The following is a 17,673-nucleotide window of genomic DNA, read 5'->3' as shown; positions in this document are numbered from 1 at the left end:
AGGCACTGGACGACCACCAATGAAAACGCACCAAGTTGAGAGATGAAGTTTCATGGTTAAGGAATAGCAAGAGAGCCAGTGTCAAGGAATCATAGAGTGTAGTGGATAAGGTATAATAAGAATGGAGGGGTAGGAAAGGCACTCTCAATATAGAAAATAGATTATTAAATTAGATTAAAAATCGTTTAATAATACTTTGACTAACTTATTACATAGCCATTTTAATAATTTTTTGTCTTTTTCTAAAGAGGAACAATTTCTTCTGGCCTTTCAGTCTATGACACGATGTCACAACTTCATGCCATTAACTTCCACCCAAACATCTTCATTCTTCTGGTCATTACTGGGTTGGAGGATGTCTGTGACTGGTTGTCTTTACCCTTCTGCTCTACCTTATGACAATTTTGGACAGTGTCACCATCTTATTCGTGGTATAGATTTAACAGATTATCCTATGTTTTATTTCCCGGCTCTCCTCCCCTCAATTGACCTGGTACTCTCAACAAATTCTGTACCCTGCATTCTTTACATCTTCTGGTTTTGGGCCAATGAGATCAGTTTTGGACCTGTATGCCCCAAATGTTCCTCATCCACAGTTTCACTGGCATGGATACAACTGTCCTACTTGGTATGACCTTTGATCTCCATATGGCCATCTGCACCATTTTTCGCTACACAGTCATCTAGACAGCCTAAGTGTTGACTGGCATTGGGGTGGTTATTCTGTTGCATTCTATCTTGCTCATGATACCTGTCATCACCCTGGCCTACTGACTACCCTTCTGCCAATCCTGTGTAATTAGACACTCTTATTGTGAATACATGGGTATTGTTCAGTTGACCTGTGTCAACATTCATATTAATGACATCTCTGATCTCTTGGATGCTTCCTTTCTCTTTGTGGATCTCATCTTTCTTGGTTTTTCCTACGCCTATATTCTCCATGTAGTCTTTCACCTTCCTTCTGATGATGCCCAACTGAAGGCAGTGAGCACCTGTGACTCACATGTAGGAGTTATGCGTGTTTTCGAACCTTTTTCTCCTTACTCACTCACTGATTTTCTCAACACATACCCCCAGATGTCCATATTCTTTTTTTTAAATTTATTTATTTAACTTTTAACATTCTTTTTCACAAAATTTTGGGTTCCAAATTTTCTCCCCATTTCCCCCTCCCCCACCCCAAAACATCAAGCATTCTAATTGTCCTTATAACCAATCTGCCCTCTCTTCTATCATCCCTCCCTTCCCTTGCCCCCATCTTCTCTTTTGTCCTGTAGGGCCAGGTAACTTTCTATACCCCTTCACCTGTATTTCTTATTTCCTAGTAGTAGGAACAGTACTCAACAGTTGTTCCTAAAACTTTCAGTTCAAACTTCTCTTCATCTCTCCCTCCCCTCCCTTTCCCTTTGGAAGGCAAGCAATTCAATATAGGCCATATCTGTGTAGTTTTGCAAATGACTTCCATAATAGCCATGTTGTGTAAGACTAACTATATTTCCCTCCATCCTATCCTGCCCCCCATTGCTTCTATTCTCTCTTTTGATCCTGTCCCTCCCCAAAAGTGTTGACTTCAAATTACTCCCTCCTCCCATTGCCCTCCCTTCCATCATCCTCCCTACCCTGCTTATCCCCTTCTCCCCCATTTTCCTGTATTGTAAGATAGGTTTTCATACCGAAATGAGTGTGCATTTTCTTCCTTCCTTTAGTGGAATGTGATGAGAGTACACTTCATGTTTTTCTCTCACCTCCCCTCTTTTTCCCTCCACTAAAAAGTTTTTTGCTTGCCTCTTTTATGAGAGATAATTTGCCCCATTCCATTTCTCCCTTTCTCCTCTGGATGTGTATCTCTCTCACTGCTTAATTTCATTTTTTTAAGATATGATCCCATCCTATTCAATTCACTCTGTGCTCTCTCTCTCTGTGTATGTGTGTGTGCATATGTGTGTGTGTGTAAGCCCACCCAGTACCCAGATACTGAAAAGTTTCAAGAGTTACAAATATTGTCTTTCCATGTAGGAATGTTAACAGTTCAACTTTAGTAAGTCCCTTATGACTTCTCTTTGCTGTTTACCTTTTCATGCTTCTCTTCATTCTTGTGTTTGAAAGTCAAATTTTCTTTTCAGTTCTGGTCTTTTCATCAAGAATGCTTGAAAGTCCCCAATTTCATTGAAAGACCATTTTTTTCCCCTGAACTATTATACTCAGTTTTGCTGGGTAGGTGTTTCTTGATTTTAGTCCTAGTTCCTTTGACTTCTGGAATATCATATTTCACGCTCTTCTATCCCTTAATGTAGAAGCTGCTAGATCTTGTGTTATCCTCATTGTATTTCTACAATACTTGAATTGTTTCTTTCTAGCTGCTTGCAATATTTTCTCCTTGAACAGGGAACTCTGGAATTTGGCCACAATGTTCCTAGGAGTTTCTCTTTTTGGATCTCTTTCAGGAGGTGATTGGTGGGTTCCTTGAATACTTATTTTGCCCTCTGGTTCTAGAATCTCAGGGCAGTTTTCCTTGATAATTTCATGAAAGATATGTCTAGGCTTTTTTTTTGGATCATGGCTTTCAGGTAGTCATGTAATTTTTAAATTGTCTCTTCTGGATCTCTTTTCCAGGTCAGTTGTTTTTCCAATGAGATATTTCACATTATCTTTCATTTTTTCATTCTTTTGGCTTTGTTTTGTGATTTCTTGGTTTCTCATAAAGTCATTAGCCTCCATCTGTTCCATTCTAATTTTGAAAGAACTATTTTCTTCAGTGAGCTTTTGAAGCTCCTTTTCCATTTGGCTAATTCTGCTTTTGAAAGCATTCTTCTCCTCATTGGCTTTTGGAATCTCTTTTGCCAATTGAGTTAGCCTATTTTTCAAAGTGTTATTTTCTTCAGCATTTTTTTTGGGTCTCCTTTGGCAAGGTGTTGACCTGCTTCTCATGCTTTTCTTGCATCTCTCTCATTTCTCTTCCCAGTTTTTCCTCCACCTGTCTTACTTGATTTTTAAAATCCTTTTTAAGCTCTTCCATGGCCTGAGCCCATTGGATGGGCTGGGATACAGAAGCCTTGATTTCTCTGTCTTTCCCTGATGGTAAGTGTTGTTCTTCCTCATCATAAAGGAAGGGAGGAAATATCTGTTCACCAAGAAAGTAACCTTCTATAGTCTTATTTTTTTTTCCCTTTTCTGGGCATTTTCCCAGCCAGTGACTTGACTTCTGAGTGTCCTCTCCACACCTACCTCTCCTCCAGATCTACCCAGCCTCCACCCAGACAACACTTAGGGTCTGAGATTCAAATGCTGCTTCCCAGCCTCCGGGCTTTCAGCTGGGGCAGGGCTGCTATTCAATGTGAGATTAAGTTCAGGTGCTGGGGTGGGGGCAGGGCTGCCTCACAGGGCTCAGTTCCCTTAGGGGGTTTATGCAGAGACCTTCAACAATGGATCTGGGCTCCTGCTTGCTTTGGGTGCCTCTGTCTGCTGCTGCCTCTGCTGCTGCCTCCTGAAGGGGCCTGAGTTATGGAGACACCCTGCTCCCCTCTCAGTGAGCCAAAAAGTCTCTAGCTGACCTTTGGGGCCTGTGGGTGGAGAAACTCGCCTGGCCTGCTGGAGATCCCATCCCTGACGCCTGCTCGGATCTGCTCCTCTCGGTGCTGCGTGGCCAAGGCAGGGCTGGGCTCTTCTCTGGATCTAGTGCATGATGGACTTTTAAGTCAGATTTTCAGGTCTCTCTGGAACAGAAATCTCCTCACCTCCATTGTTCTGTGGCTTTTGCTGTTCCAGAATTTGTTGGGAGTTCTTCTTTACAGGTAATTTATGGGCTGTGGGTTTGGAGCTAGCGTATGTGTATCTTTCTACTCCGCCTTCGTGGTTCCTCCCCCTCAGTTGTGTATGTCCATATTCTTATTGCCAACCTCTATGATTATCCCACTAACACTCAATCTTGTCATCTGTGGTGTGAGACCTACGCAAATGTGGAAACGAGTGCTCCAGGCCTTCACTGGCAAATAGATCCTAGAACCTTCTTAAAGCCCAGGAAGAGTATCCTACAGAGTGCACATGCACCAGTCCCCAGACTTAGAGTAGGCCCCTAGTAGACCACTTGGTACTTGTTGCCAGCTTAAGTGGCTAAGGGATAGATAAGCACAGCTAAACACCCATGGCTGTGTAGGCCTGAGGAGAAGCTGCCACCAGCAAGCAAGAGAACAAGCCAATATAGTTTTCAAAGCTAGTTCTGGGGATATGTAAAGTTTCAGTTCTTCTAAAGTGGTATGATCTAAGAAGAGATGTAGTCCCTGCTCTCTTGATCTGTGCCCTGTTCTGTGAGTGACTACTAGCATTCTTTTCTGCTCTGAAACTGTGACCATGCTCTCATGTGCTAGTGCTCCTCCTTACCTTTGGACTACAACCTATAACCTGTGTATGGTCAATACAACATCTACCTGAATCTAATGTCCACAAAGTGTCTCCCATAATCTCTTTCTGACATATTGTCTGCCCTCCTTACTGTTGGTGGGCTGAGAGTTCCAGAAGCCATCTTCAGTCTCTCCTAAAGACACCTGATTATTTACTAAGCTAAGGCCTGCCCTGGACTGCACTTCAATCTCGTCCCACATTCTAAGGTAGCTCGGACTACAAAATTGTTTCACATCATCCTTTTATAGATCTGCCACTCCAGAATTTCTTTTAAGATATTATTTTAAAATCATTCCAAGGTGAATTTAGGAGAGCTCAGCAAAACTCTGCCTATACTCTTCTCCCCCACTTAGTTCATTTTATAGGCACACTTCATGGGTCACTGAGTAAAATTCATCTAGTGGGCTCCTGATTTTCTGTATATAATGAAGACAATCCATGAACCTTTGCCACCATCGTTTATCTAAAATGACAAAAAGTTGTCATCTTGGCTTATTCTAGGATACGCAGTGATAAGGGAGAGTTGCTACAGGTTACAATGCAAAATCAGCTAGGTCTTTTGCTGCCATTTACTTTATTTGTAAAATTAAAAAGTCCATGTGACATAAAGATTTTCCTCATTTTATACCTTCTTCCTCATTAATTGAGCCTCATATAGTATACTTCTTTAAAAAAAAAACAGTTTCCTCTGATTTTCCTTTGATTCTTCATATTCTCCCTTCTTCGCTCTCCCCAAAGGTTTCTCATTTTTTCTTTCCTTTCCTCAATATTCTTTCCTTGTTGCTGTCAATAAACTCCCTTCTTATCTTCACTGTCTTTTGCTCCTCTATCTCTTCAAATTTCTTGTCCTCCTTCTCTCAAACTGAATTCCATTTTTGATCTCTTAATATACACTCTTCCTTCCCTCTATGAACTGTATTCCTCCCTTTTCCTTATCTTCTCTCCCCCTTCCCCAAACTTCTCTTCATAAAACTTCCACTCTTTCCTTTCCAGAAAGTTCTATTTGACCTCACAAATGCTTAGGAATCATCTCATTTGTCAATGTTGTCTCTCACAGATGGCTACTTCAACCTCAAGCCCAATGTAATCTCTTCTGTGGCTGGGATGGAAGAAAGAGTGGGTCAGATTGGGTCAAACATTGGCTTTAAATCACAATATTGGGTCATGGTTACTTAGTATACACCTCTCTCTAGAGCTAACAGGTTAATGCAAACAAAATAATCTCTGGGATTAAGAGTCTCTCTCCCTCCCTCCTTCTATCTGGTGTCAATGCCCCCAGTAATTCCTGAGCTGGAATTCCTTGCACTCTGTGTTAGTAGATCCTCAGTATAAAGATTCCCTCCTTTGAATTGGGCAAGCACAGGGGTCCACTGAACCCTGATCCTCTCACACTCTGGGATAGGTGAGTTGGCTTCTGATCCCAAGTCTTCAACTCCTACTTTGCAGCCTAAGGAAATTTAGGGAATGAGAAGAAAATAGGGGAGGAAGATAGTACAACAAAATGAGGAGTGCCAATAATGGAAGTTAAGAATTAGTCTGACTGATGAGAGAGGGATAATCTATAGAGATATCTGCCTGAGCATTTAGCCAGATCTGCAGCAAGCATCATAAAAGTGACTCAACATTTGCCTTCTATCTCTGCCAGAACTGCCTGGTAGAAGAGGGATTCCATTTATTCTGTTAGTCTTAGAGGGTAGGAGATGGAGCAATGGCTGTAAATTATCTGGAGGCATATTTTAATGAGACATAAGAGAAAACTTCTTTTAATTTATAACTATTGCAAATTAGACTGGACTGACTAGCAAGTAGACATTCATTGCTTTAAGACCTACTTGGTATGGAAGCTGGGCAGGGAATTACACTCCAACGAGTGTGACCTTGCACCCTTTGAGGCCATTTGCAGATCTGGTTATTTAATATTCATTAATCTAAGCATTTTCAAAATAAGTTCTTTTACCTATATATTCCAATTAGGTTATCACAAACACATTACACCTACCCATTTAGCCAGCTATTTGACACAGAGAAAAGAAGTTTGAACTTGGAGTCCAGAAAACATCACCCTGAATCCTGCCTAACCTTACTAGAGGAACGTACCTGGGCAAGTCACTTAATAACTTTCGGACTTTGTTTCTAGAGCACTTATAAGATCAGAATAATGACAACTCCTAGCTCACAGAGATGTTGTTAGAATTAATTAAGTAAATATGCTAAAAATAATATACATATTAGTTATTGTTATATTTCTGTCTCTACATATTTCTATTTCTGTTTCTTCCCCCCCCTTCTTCTCTCATTCTTTCAACCTGTGGCCTTGTTCATTTTTCATTCTGTACTGGTGTCTTTCTCTGCCTCTGTAATCCTTTTGTCTCCTCCTCTGTCCCTATATGTAGGAGAGTCTCTTCCTCCAAAATTGCTTGAGTTCCCCACATTCTTCATAACATCACCATCTATCACCTCTATACATGTCTTCCTCTTAACATCTTCCCTTCTCTGTAACTAACTCTGTTATTGCTGCTCTTTTTTTTTTTTCCTCTCCAATTTTCTCTGTCTCTCTCTATCATTCTTCCCCTCTAATTTATCACTGACTTGGGGAAACTTGAATGAGGCATTCATCTTCTGAAGTGAATCACAGAAACATGTTGTATGAAAACACAAAAAACAAAACTTGGTACTGTGACCAAATGAAAAAAAAAAAAGCCTGGTACTGGAGAAAATAGACTCTAAATTAATTGTGGAATAAAATGTCCTAAGGGCATTTGAGTCTGCAAAATGTACCTAGGTTCAACAAATGAAGGGAAAATAATTTAACTTAATTTAGATTCTTTCACTTTATAAGGAAAGTAGAAATTGTTCTATCCTCAACTCCTTTCTCGAATTAAGAATTTATTTCAGTCCCTCAAAAGGTTCATGATGTTGTCAGTCACCTTCCTTTGTATAGAGGCTGATCCCAACCTCTCAAAGATTAACTGGCTATTGAGGAGTTGCTTTGACCTTAAATTCATCACATGGCAACCAAACATTTTCTGCTGAATATTTTTCAATTTAATTAAATTTTGCCTCTGGTTCTGTACTTCAAGCCTCTCCAGATTGGTATTACCTGTCAGAGTTTGATTCCCATTGGGATATGCTTCTGGAATCCAAAATGGCTTCTAGGCATCAGTGACACAGAAGAAAATTTCAGAAGTGTAGACTGACAAGGGAAGGTATGTTAAATTATTGTGGAAGTTGGCTCTTAAATGTGTAATACCTGAATTTCAGCAGGGCACTAGACCAAGGTTTTTATGGTCTCCTCCTGGATAAAGTAGAAAAGTACGAGCTTGGTAGAAGTAGAGGTTCACAGGATCAAGACTGACCAAATGACTAGAATCAAAGAGTAGTGATTGTTGGTTTGACAAGAAAACAGTGGAGTTTCCTCTAATGGAGTTCCCTTGGGATATCTTTTTTTTTTTTTTTTTGCTCTATGCTGTTCAACATATTAACAATATCTGAACATAAGTGACATTATAGTGAGACCTACATTTAATACAAAGTTGGGAGTGAGAATAAGCATGTTGAGTGATAGATTCAGTAACTGAAATTTTTAGAAAGGGCAAGAATAATGTGCTAAATTTATTGAGATAAAGTACAATAGGGATAAAGGTAAATTCCTAAACTAAATTAAATAATTTCATGTGTGAAATGAAATCAACAACTATAGGGGAAAATTCAAGAGGAAGTTGTGGATGGATAGTAGTTTATGAAATAAGAAATGGCAGGGGTATGTAATGGACCGAAAAATAAGTGTAAGTCAATAGTGTGACTGAATCAACAAAAATGATTGTTTTCATTTAGGTTACATTAAAAGAAGGCCTTTGTTCAGAAGGAAGAAGATAATCTCTTAGTGCTGTGACTTAGAAGGTCATATCCATAGTATAGTTGTCAATTATGTGCACCCCATTTTGCCAATTTAAAAAAAAATATTAATGCATGTCCTATTTTTCACCAATAATTTTCCATTCTAGCCCCCTCTCCCTTGAACTCTTCCTTATAAAACCAACATCACTCACAACATCAAGAAAAACAACCATATCTGACAGCATAGGCAACATTCCACATGATAGTCTCACATCTCTCTATTGGGGGGGTCAATTATATCCCATTTGTGACAAAGACAAAGAAATTGGTCATTACAATTCGTTTTTGATTTACTGTTTTTTAATGATATTTTCATATTCAGCACTGTAATCATTATTTATATTGCTATTCCACTTCTGATTAATCTGATGTGTATCAATTTATGTATATCTACTTCCTTTTTTGAGTTTCTCATATCATTTAATAAAGTGTTTTGATATAGTGAAAAAAATAATTTTCTTAGGAAACTTTTATATGTTAAGTAATGTGCATTACAATTTCTACATTTATAGATGAGTAAACTGAAGCTGAGGATCTAAAAGACCTCCCATGATTGACAGAGAGACTTAAACTAAGGTCTTCTGACTTTAAGTATAGAAGTCTTCTCCACCTCCTCCTCCTCCTCCTCCTCCTCCTCCTCCTCCTCCTCCTCCTCCTCCTCCTCCTCCTCCTCTTTCTTCCTCCTCCTCATCTTCTTCTTCTACTTCCTCTTCTTCTTCTTTTTCTCCTCCTCCTCTTTCTCTTGAACAATAATGATAATAAACATGTAGAATTTCAAATTTTGCAAATAACTTTACGTATTTTCTCTCATTTGATCCTCACAACAATTCTGGGAGGCTGATGTTATTACTATCCCCATTGTATGGATAAGGAAAATGCGTGTATTCCTCCTTCATTGCCGAAGAAGACCATGCCATCAGAGAAATGATGGCATGACTTGCACTTAACATTGTTTTGAGTGAGGGAGGACTGTGCAGGTCACCAGTCTCACTTCTCCTCCAGAACCATCTGAATCCAGTGACCAGATATTCATCAGGATGACTGGAGATGACCTAGGATGAGGCAATTGGGGTTAAGTGACTTGCTCAAGGTCACACAGTTAATGAGTTTCAAGTGTCTGAGGTGAGATTTGAACTCATGTCCTCCTGACTTCTGCACTGGTACTCTATTGACTGTACTACCTAGCTTGCATCTAGTACTTTCCATATGTCACTCTTCTCAGACATGCACATTATTAAGTGTCGATAACACTTGTAAATTCATTGAACAAATTGCTTCAGAATTAGAATAAAATGTTTTAATTCCCCCCTTGTTCCTCTAGGAATCTTCTGTATTTGGATTCAATTGGAATCCAAATTGGAAATTCATCTAAAATTCATTCATCTGAATCCATCTGTAGGATGTCTTTTTCCAATAACAATAGTTCCCATCCCTTCTCCTTCTTTCTTCTTGGGATTCCTTATCTGGAAATCTTCCCCTTTTGGATTGGCTTTCCCTTCTGTGCTATGTATCTAATTGCCCTGGTAGGAAACATCACTATCTTGATAGTGATCCAGACAGAACAGAGCCTCCACCAAACCATATTCTACTTTTTGTCCAGGATTTTCCACAGTTAGCATCCCCAAGATGAAGGGAGTCTTCTGGTTAACTTGAGCTTGATCACTTTTAAAGGTTACCTTACCCAAATATTTTTCATTCATATATTTACTGAAGTGGAGTCAATTGTGGTAATATCCAACTGCTTACATTCCTATATGGAAAGATGGGACACACACCTTCTAAGAGCTTTATCATTATTAGGACAATTAAAAGGCATTGGTGTAAATGAGTGCATGGGTGTGAGTCAATTAGATTGACATGCTATAAAAAAATGAAAGAGGTGAGAAAGAGGGATGTATTGAGAGAAGGTGAAAGAGAAAGATAAAATGGGCAAATTTTTCTCTCATAAAAGGGGTACTCAAGGGAGAGATTTTATAATGTAAGGGAAAGAGGAAGCAGTGGCAGGAAATGCTTAATTCTCACTCCCATCTGAAATGGTTTAAAAAGGGAAAAATATATCTATATACACACATATATATAGATATAGGTATATACACATATAGGTATATATATATATATATATATATATATATATATATATATACATTCTGTGTATAGAAATGTAACTTACACACAGGAAAATAGAAGGGGAAGAGGGGAAGAGAAAGGATGGACTGATAAAAGGAAGGTCATATTAAGGAAGGCAGGGGTTAGACGCCCAATAGAAATTTGAGGTGAGACAGAATAAAAAGGTGAGAGGAAGAAACAAAAGAAAAATGTGATGAGTGGACATGCACAATTAGTAATGATGACTATGAATATGAATGGGATCAGCTTAACTATATATCAGAGGGAGATAGCAGAATGAAATAGAAATGGAAGACAGCAATATATTGTTGACAAGAGGCACGTTTGAAGCAGGAAGACACACACAGAGTTAAAATAGAAGGCTGAACAAGAATCTATTTCAGTTAAATAAACAAAAATGCAAGGGTAGCCACAGTGATCTCAGACCAACAGAAAGCAAAAATAGACCTAATTAAAAGAGATAAGTAGTAAAACTACATTATGCTAAAAGATTTAATAAATAAGAAGGTAACGAAAATATTTATAGCAAGTTTCTCTGACAAAGACTTTACTTTTCAAATATGTAATGAGTTCCAATGTAAACTGAATTTATAAAATTAAGAGCCTTTCCTCAACTAGTAAAAGGTGAAAGGATACTTGTGAACTGGCAGTTTTCACAAGTAATTGAATCTATTCAAATATGGGAGAAAAAATGTTCTAAATGACTCCATTAGATAAAGACAAATTAAAATAGCTCTGAGGGACAGCTTTACACCTATCAGAAATGACAAAATCTGGAGGGGTTGAGGGAAAATTTTTTAATAAATTGTTAATGGAATAGAGAACCATTCTGAAGAGAAATGTGGAACTATACCCAAAAGGCTGTAAAATGGTATATTCCCTTTGATACTAAGTGTATCAAGGGAAAAAGAAAGGGACTTATATTTAATAATAATATTTGTAGTAGCATAGAAATGGAAATCAAGGGGATGTTCATCAATTGAAGAATGGCTAAGGAAGTGGAGGCACATGATTGTGGAGTAGTTTTGTGTTATAAGAATTGATAAGGATGCTTCAGAAAAACAACAGCAGCAAAAACATGACAAGACCTGTACAAACTGATACAAAATGAAATTTGAAGAACCAGGAGATCATAGTGTGTATAACTCCTGGGAACATTGTGGCCAAATTCCAGAGTTCCAAAGTCAAGGAGAAAATATTGAAAGCAGCTAGAAAGAAACAATTTGACTATTGTGGAAATACAGTCAGAATAACACAAGATCTAGCAGCTTCTACATTAAGGGATCAAAGAGCGTGGAATAGGATATTCCAGAAGTCAAAGGAACTAGGACTTAAACCAAGAACCACCTACCCAACAAAATTGAGTATAATACTTCAGGGGAAAAAAATGGTCATTCAATGAAATAGAGGACTTTCAAGCATTCTTGATGAAAAGACCAGAGCTGGAAAGAAAATATGACTTTCAAACACAAAAATCAAGAGAAATATGAAAAGGTAAACAAGAAAGAGAAGTCATAAGGGGCTTTCTAAAGTTGAACTGTTTACATTCCTACATGGAAAGACAATATTTGTAACTCTTGAAACTTTTTTTCAGTATCTGAGTAGTTGGTGGGATTACACACACACTCACACACACACATTGAAAAAGAGAGAGACACAGAGCACAGGGTTAATTGAATAGGATGGGATCATATCTTAAAAAATGAAATTAAGGGGTGAGAGAGAAATACATTGGGAGGAGAAAGGGAGAAATGGAAAGGGGCAAATTATTTCTCATGAAAGAGGCAACTAAAAGACTTTTCAGTAGAGGGAAAAAGGGAGGAGATAAGAGAAAAAACATGAAGCTTACTCTCATCACATTCCACTAAAGGAAGGAATAAAATGCACACTCATTTTGGTATGAAAACCTATCTTACAATACAGGAAAGTAGATGAGAAGGCAATAAACGGGGGGGGGGGGGATGATGGAAGGGAGGGCAGTGGGAGGAGGGAGCAATTAGAAGTCAACACTGTTGGGGAGGGACAGGATCAAAAGAGAGAATAGAAGAAATGGGAGGCAGGATAGGATGGAGGGAAATATAGTTAGTCTTACACACCATGACTGTTATGGAAGTCATTTGCATAACTACACAGATATGGCCTATGTTGAATTGTTTGCCTTCCCAATGGGAATGGGTGGGAAGGGAGGGAGGAAGAGAAGTTGGAATTCAAAGTTTTAGAAAAAATTGCTGAATATCCTTCTTGCATCCAGCTAGTAAATAAGAAATACGGGTAATGGGGTATAGAAAGTTATCTTGCTCTACAGGACAAAGGAGAAGATAGGGATAAGGGAAGGGAGGAATGTTAGAAGGGAGGGCAGATTGGTGATAGGGGTAATTAGAATACTCGGCATTTTGGGGTGTGGGGAGGGGAGCAATGGAGAGAAAATTTGTAACTCAAAATTTTGTGGAAATAAATGTTGAAAACTTAAATAAAATAATTGAAATACAAAAAAAAAGAAAGAAAGAAATTTGAACTCAGGTCCTCCTGACTGCTGCACTGGTGCTCTATCAACTGCACCACCTAGCTTCCCATTTTTCAGTTGGGAAATCCTTAAAAGATGTAAATGCTACAAAATTAAGATCAGGCTGAAAAAAAAATAAAATCATATCATTCCAGGTTTCCAGACTTCCTAGGGTGAGGAGGTCAGAAACAGGAGAGCACTGGCATCTCCCATTTGGGCCAAGAGAGTAGAATTACTGTTTAGTATGAATGGTGTACAGAAAGGGAAAACTTCAATTTTGCTAATTTTATAATTTAGTTGAGACAGAGAGATAATATATTCAAGGTACAGAATAAGACAAATTTTCAGACTTGACTAATATGGAAATTAGGTTTACTTGGAAATGCATATTTTTGTTTTGTTTTGTTATAAGGGTTTTTTTTTTTCTGTTTTTGTTTCAGTTTAGAAGTGGGCTGGAAGGGAAAGAAAGGGTCATAAGAGAGTAGCTAAAAAGAAAAAGAAAGAAACAAAACAAGGTTTTTGAAGTGTTTTATCTTGCTTTTTGTTTTTGTTTTAAGACACAAAAGAGAACAGGTGGAAAGCCAGAAGGAAATACTGACAAGTAGGATAATTTTCAAAATTCCATATTGAGTATTTACATATACTAAAAATGAAAAGTAAATTTTACATAATAGAGATTTGCAGTTTCATGTACCATTCTTTTTCTGTTCTACTTTTTATACATGCCTATTTGATTTGGTTTTGTTTAAGTTCAGAATTTCAAAAGAAAATTAATTTGATTGAGTGCAGATCTCCTTTTTTTAAAAAAACAAAACAAAACCGTGAATAGACAAATCTCAATTGTGCAGAGATGTTTTTGTCCTTTGCAGGTATACCTGTTTGGAAACACTGATACATAACTTATAAATGTTACTTTTCAGAATTTATGAAGTTTGATGCTGAGAAGATTCATACTTTTGTGACTAAAGATAAATATTTCATTGTAGATAGAACTATTAACATATAAGCTGTAACCTACAGCCCTGATTAAAGATGCCTATATCAAATCTGCCATCCAAATTCAATAGCACGAAACTGCCATCACTGATGTAGAGTACAAAATGATGCTTAGTATCATGATGCAGTAAATAAATATAAATTCCTTTACAAAGAATTATTATGTGTAGCAACACTATTTCTACATGTTAGCAGATGGCAAGAGTATTGTCTTGATCTGGTTACAGTTCACTTGATGTGTTAAATCCATTTAATAAATGTTTTCATTGTCCTTGCCCAGATAGTATTAAAATTATAACAGTAAAAAAATGAAGAAAGAAAAGAAAGAAAGGAAGGAAAGAAAGGAAGGAAGGAAGGAAGGAAGGAAGGAAGGAAGGAAGGAAGGAAGGAAGGAAGGAAGGAAGGAAGGAAGGAAGAAAGGAAGGAAGAGTAAATAGATATTTGATCTTTTTAATTATTTCAATGGTTTTTTGGCCAGAATCTGTATAAATCCTTCAGGGAAATGGGACTAAGCATATATATTTACTGAAAGCAACTGAAGGTCTTCAACATATCCCTGAATCTTGCATTCGTGAGGATGTCTTATGGAGACAGTTGAGTTCTTTAATGGGCATTTTGTGTCTTGCTTCCTTAGATTTCACTCACCTCCAATTTTATTTGTATTTGAGTATCTTATAAAGTTTAGATTTAAATTTATATCTTATAATTTTATATTTAAATTTCATCCCTATGTATATTTGATTTAATTACTTGATAGGTATTTAGAAATGTCCATAGCTAATTTTCTTTTAAAATCATGTTTTTTTTTATTTTACATGACACTTATTTCCAAATATATATGTTTCTACATCCCTTCTCAACAAATCTTATAGCAAAGATTTTCCTTGTTAAAAAAGTTCAGCAAAATGAGTTTACAGAATAACTGTCAGACAATATAAATAGTACCCCATACTCACAATGCCTCACCTTTGCAAAAAGGGGAGAGAACAAAATTTCCTGCAGCATGTTTCCTGAGCCAAACTTGATTCTCATAGTTATGTACAATACTGTTTCTGGTTTTCATTTATTTTCATTTTTCTTGTAGTCATATACATTATTCATCTGGTTTCTATTACTTGATTCTGTATGATTCTCGTGATTCTTCCCATTCTTTGCTGAATTCTTCATATCCATAGTTGGTGATGGCACAGCAAATATTCCACTACATCCATACACCAAAATGTGTTTAGTTAATACTTATTTGATGGAATGTTTTCTTTTTTACTAGTTATAATACACCAGAAACAGTACTGTTAGCTGTGCATATGTTAGAGAAAGATTTCTATTTATTCTATTTTAATCTACCCAGACTGATATCTTGACATTCAGCCTTTCCTCTGTATCTTTTTCCAGCATGCCCAATATTTCCCCTTCCGTCACTTTCTCAGTGAGTCATTTTGCTGACTTAGAGCTGTGGACTTCTTTTCTCTACTAACTTCCAAGCTTTCTAGAAGCAAAGACTAATCCACTTGTGCCATGGATAATATTGCCATTCCTTATTTTCCACAGGATTTTTTCCCATCTTAAGTATCCCCACCCCTGCCAAAAAAAAAAAAATAATAACAAAATAGCTTCCTAACCTCTCAGAGCTATCCCATTTGATTTAACCTAATAAACATTTCTTAAGTCCCTATTCTCTATTTAAATTACTATGTTTTTCATTATATGCTCCATTTCTTCCTCTGAAGCTATCCCTCCTTAGTACAGACCCTCTTCACCTCAAACCTTGACTAATGAATTAACCTGATGGTTCAATTCCCTTCCTTAGGTCTCCCCTTATCCATCCCTCAGCTTTCAATCTGATTCTCCTAAAGTGCTAGTCTGACTAAGTACATTAACTTTTTAAATAATGACTCTCTAGCCAGTGGCTTTCTGTAAACTTTATGATCAAATATAACTTCCTCCAGATAAAATTCAAAGTGTAACATGATGACTTTCTAATCAGTTTATACCTTATCCTCCCTCCCCATATTCTGTAATCCAATGATATTGAACTTCTTGCTTTTCCTTGCCAAAGGAAATCCATCTCCCAACTTCGTGCATTTTAACTGGTTGTGTCTCATGCTTAAGATCCTCTCTATCTCATCTCTGTCTCCTGGATTCTCTGTCATATTGACTTCAAGTTCTTATGGCATATTGACTTGACTTAGCTTTTTACTAGAAAGCAGAAGGGAACAGGTAGGGACTGAAAAGTTCAAGTAATGTGAGAAGTTGCAAAGTCATTGATTCCCTAAGAAACCCAATATTATTACCATAATATAACTTTTGTTTTTATGGAAATTCATGTTAGGACTCCAATAAGGTTCCCTTTAAATCCGGGCATATATCTCAGTTTGAACTTCATACATCTGGAGCGAGCAAAGTCAATTGATGTCATTCATTATCATATCATATTGCACTTTTTCAAACTTTGAGGGAAAAAAGATTAAATGCTATACAAAGCTGAGGCATAATTAATATTACTGAGGAAGGATTTATGGGCCCCCCTATGTATTTTGCTTTTTAAACTTCTTAAATATGCTCTGGTGAATCTGCTTGGTCTTGACAGTATATAAAATAGCCTTCATGAGTGGAAGAACAAGAAGGTAGACATTAGCCATCAGCGCATGGACTATTGGGGAACCATTCTGTCCATAGCAACGGATCATAGACAACCCAATCATGGGTGTGTAGAAGGTAAGCGCAGCACAGATATGGGAGATGCAGGTGTTTAGGGCTTTAACACTCTCTGACTTAGAAGCAACGTTTAGCACTGTGGCCCAGATGAGTATATAAGACAGAAGAAGCAATATTGAGTCTAGCACCATGGAGAAGATGACCACCATGAGGTCACAGATACTGCTAATCCTCTGACTGGATACTGTCACCTTAATGACGTCCTGATGCAGACAAAAGGAGTAGGAGAGGTCATTGATGGTTTGGTATTATGAACTTTTCAAGAGGAAGAAGCCTGGAAATACCAAAGTGGGTGCCCTTCCAGCAATAACCAATCCAATCTCAGTAATTACCCCATTGGGGAGGATGGTTGAATAGCACAGGGGTTCACAGATGGCCACAAAATAGTCAAATACCATGGCCAACAACACAGCAGACTCAATGCTGGAGAACACATGGATGAAGTACATCTGAATCAAGCAGGCATTGAAAGGGATCTCCTGGGCTTGGAACCAGAAGACATTGAGCACTGTAGGCAATGGAGTGGTAGATAGACCCAAGTCCATTATATTCAACATTGATAGAAAGTAGTACATGGGCTGGCGGAGTGAGGCATCTGTGCATATGACAAAGAAGATGGTGGTATTTCCTGCAATGGAAATAATTTTGACCAGGCAGATGGGAATGGAGATGAAACCATACATGGCCTCTAACCCTGGGAATCTTGTTAAAAAGAACCTAGGATATAGGACAGAAGAATTGAAGACAGACATGATGCTCACTGGGATGGATTCCTTTCCTGTAATGAAAGAAGAACAAATATTGCTGGGTCTCTACTCACTGAACTCCAGTGAGTATAGTGGGCAATCCTCATCATGATTTATAATGATCATACTTATCATCATCATCAAAGCATCAAATATCTCTATATCTCTATCTCCATATCTGTATCACTTTCTCTCTCTCTTTCTCCTTCCTTCCCTGTCTCCCTCCCTCCTTCTCTTTCCCTCCTTCTCTCTCTTAGTGTGTGTTTATGTGTATATTTCTCTCTGCAT

General features: G+C 37.8%; 2 pseudogenes; one reads left to right on the top strand and one right to left on the bottom strand.

Annotated features, from left to right (window-relative positions):
- Positions 1–355: 355 nt before the first annotated feature.
- Positions 356–13,934, top strand: LOC140507604 (olfactory receptor 52J3-like; annotated as a pseudogene).
- A 2,515-nt stretch (positions 13,935–16,449) lies between these two features.
- LOC140507603 (olfactory receptor 51L1-like) lies at positions 16,450–17,391 on the bottom strand (annotated as a pseudogene).
- Positions 17,392–17,673: the final 282 nt, after the last annotated feature.

This window comes from Notamacropus eugenii, chromosome 5 (assembly GCF_028372415.1).
Source record: "Notamacropus eugenii isolate mMacEug1 chromosome 5, mMacEug1.pri_v2, whole genome shotgun sequence".
Classification (NCBI taxonomy): domain Eukaryota; kingdom Metazoa; phylum Chordata; class Mammalia; order Diprotodontia; family Macropodidae; genus Notamacropus; species Notamacropus eugenii.
Note: the sequence above shows the minus strand (reverse complement) of the source record. Positions and strands in the feature narration are given on the sequence as shown.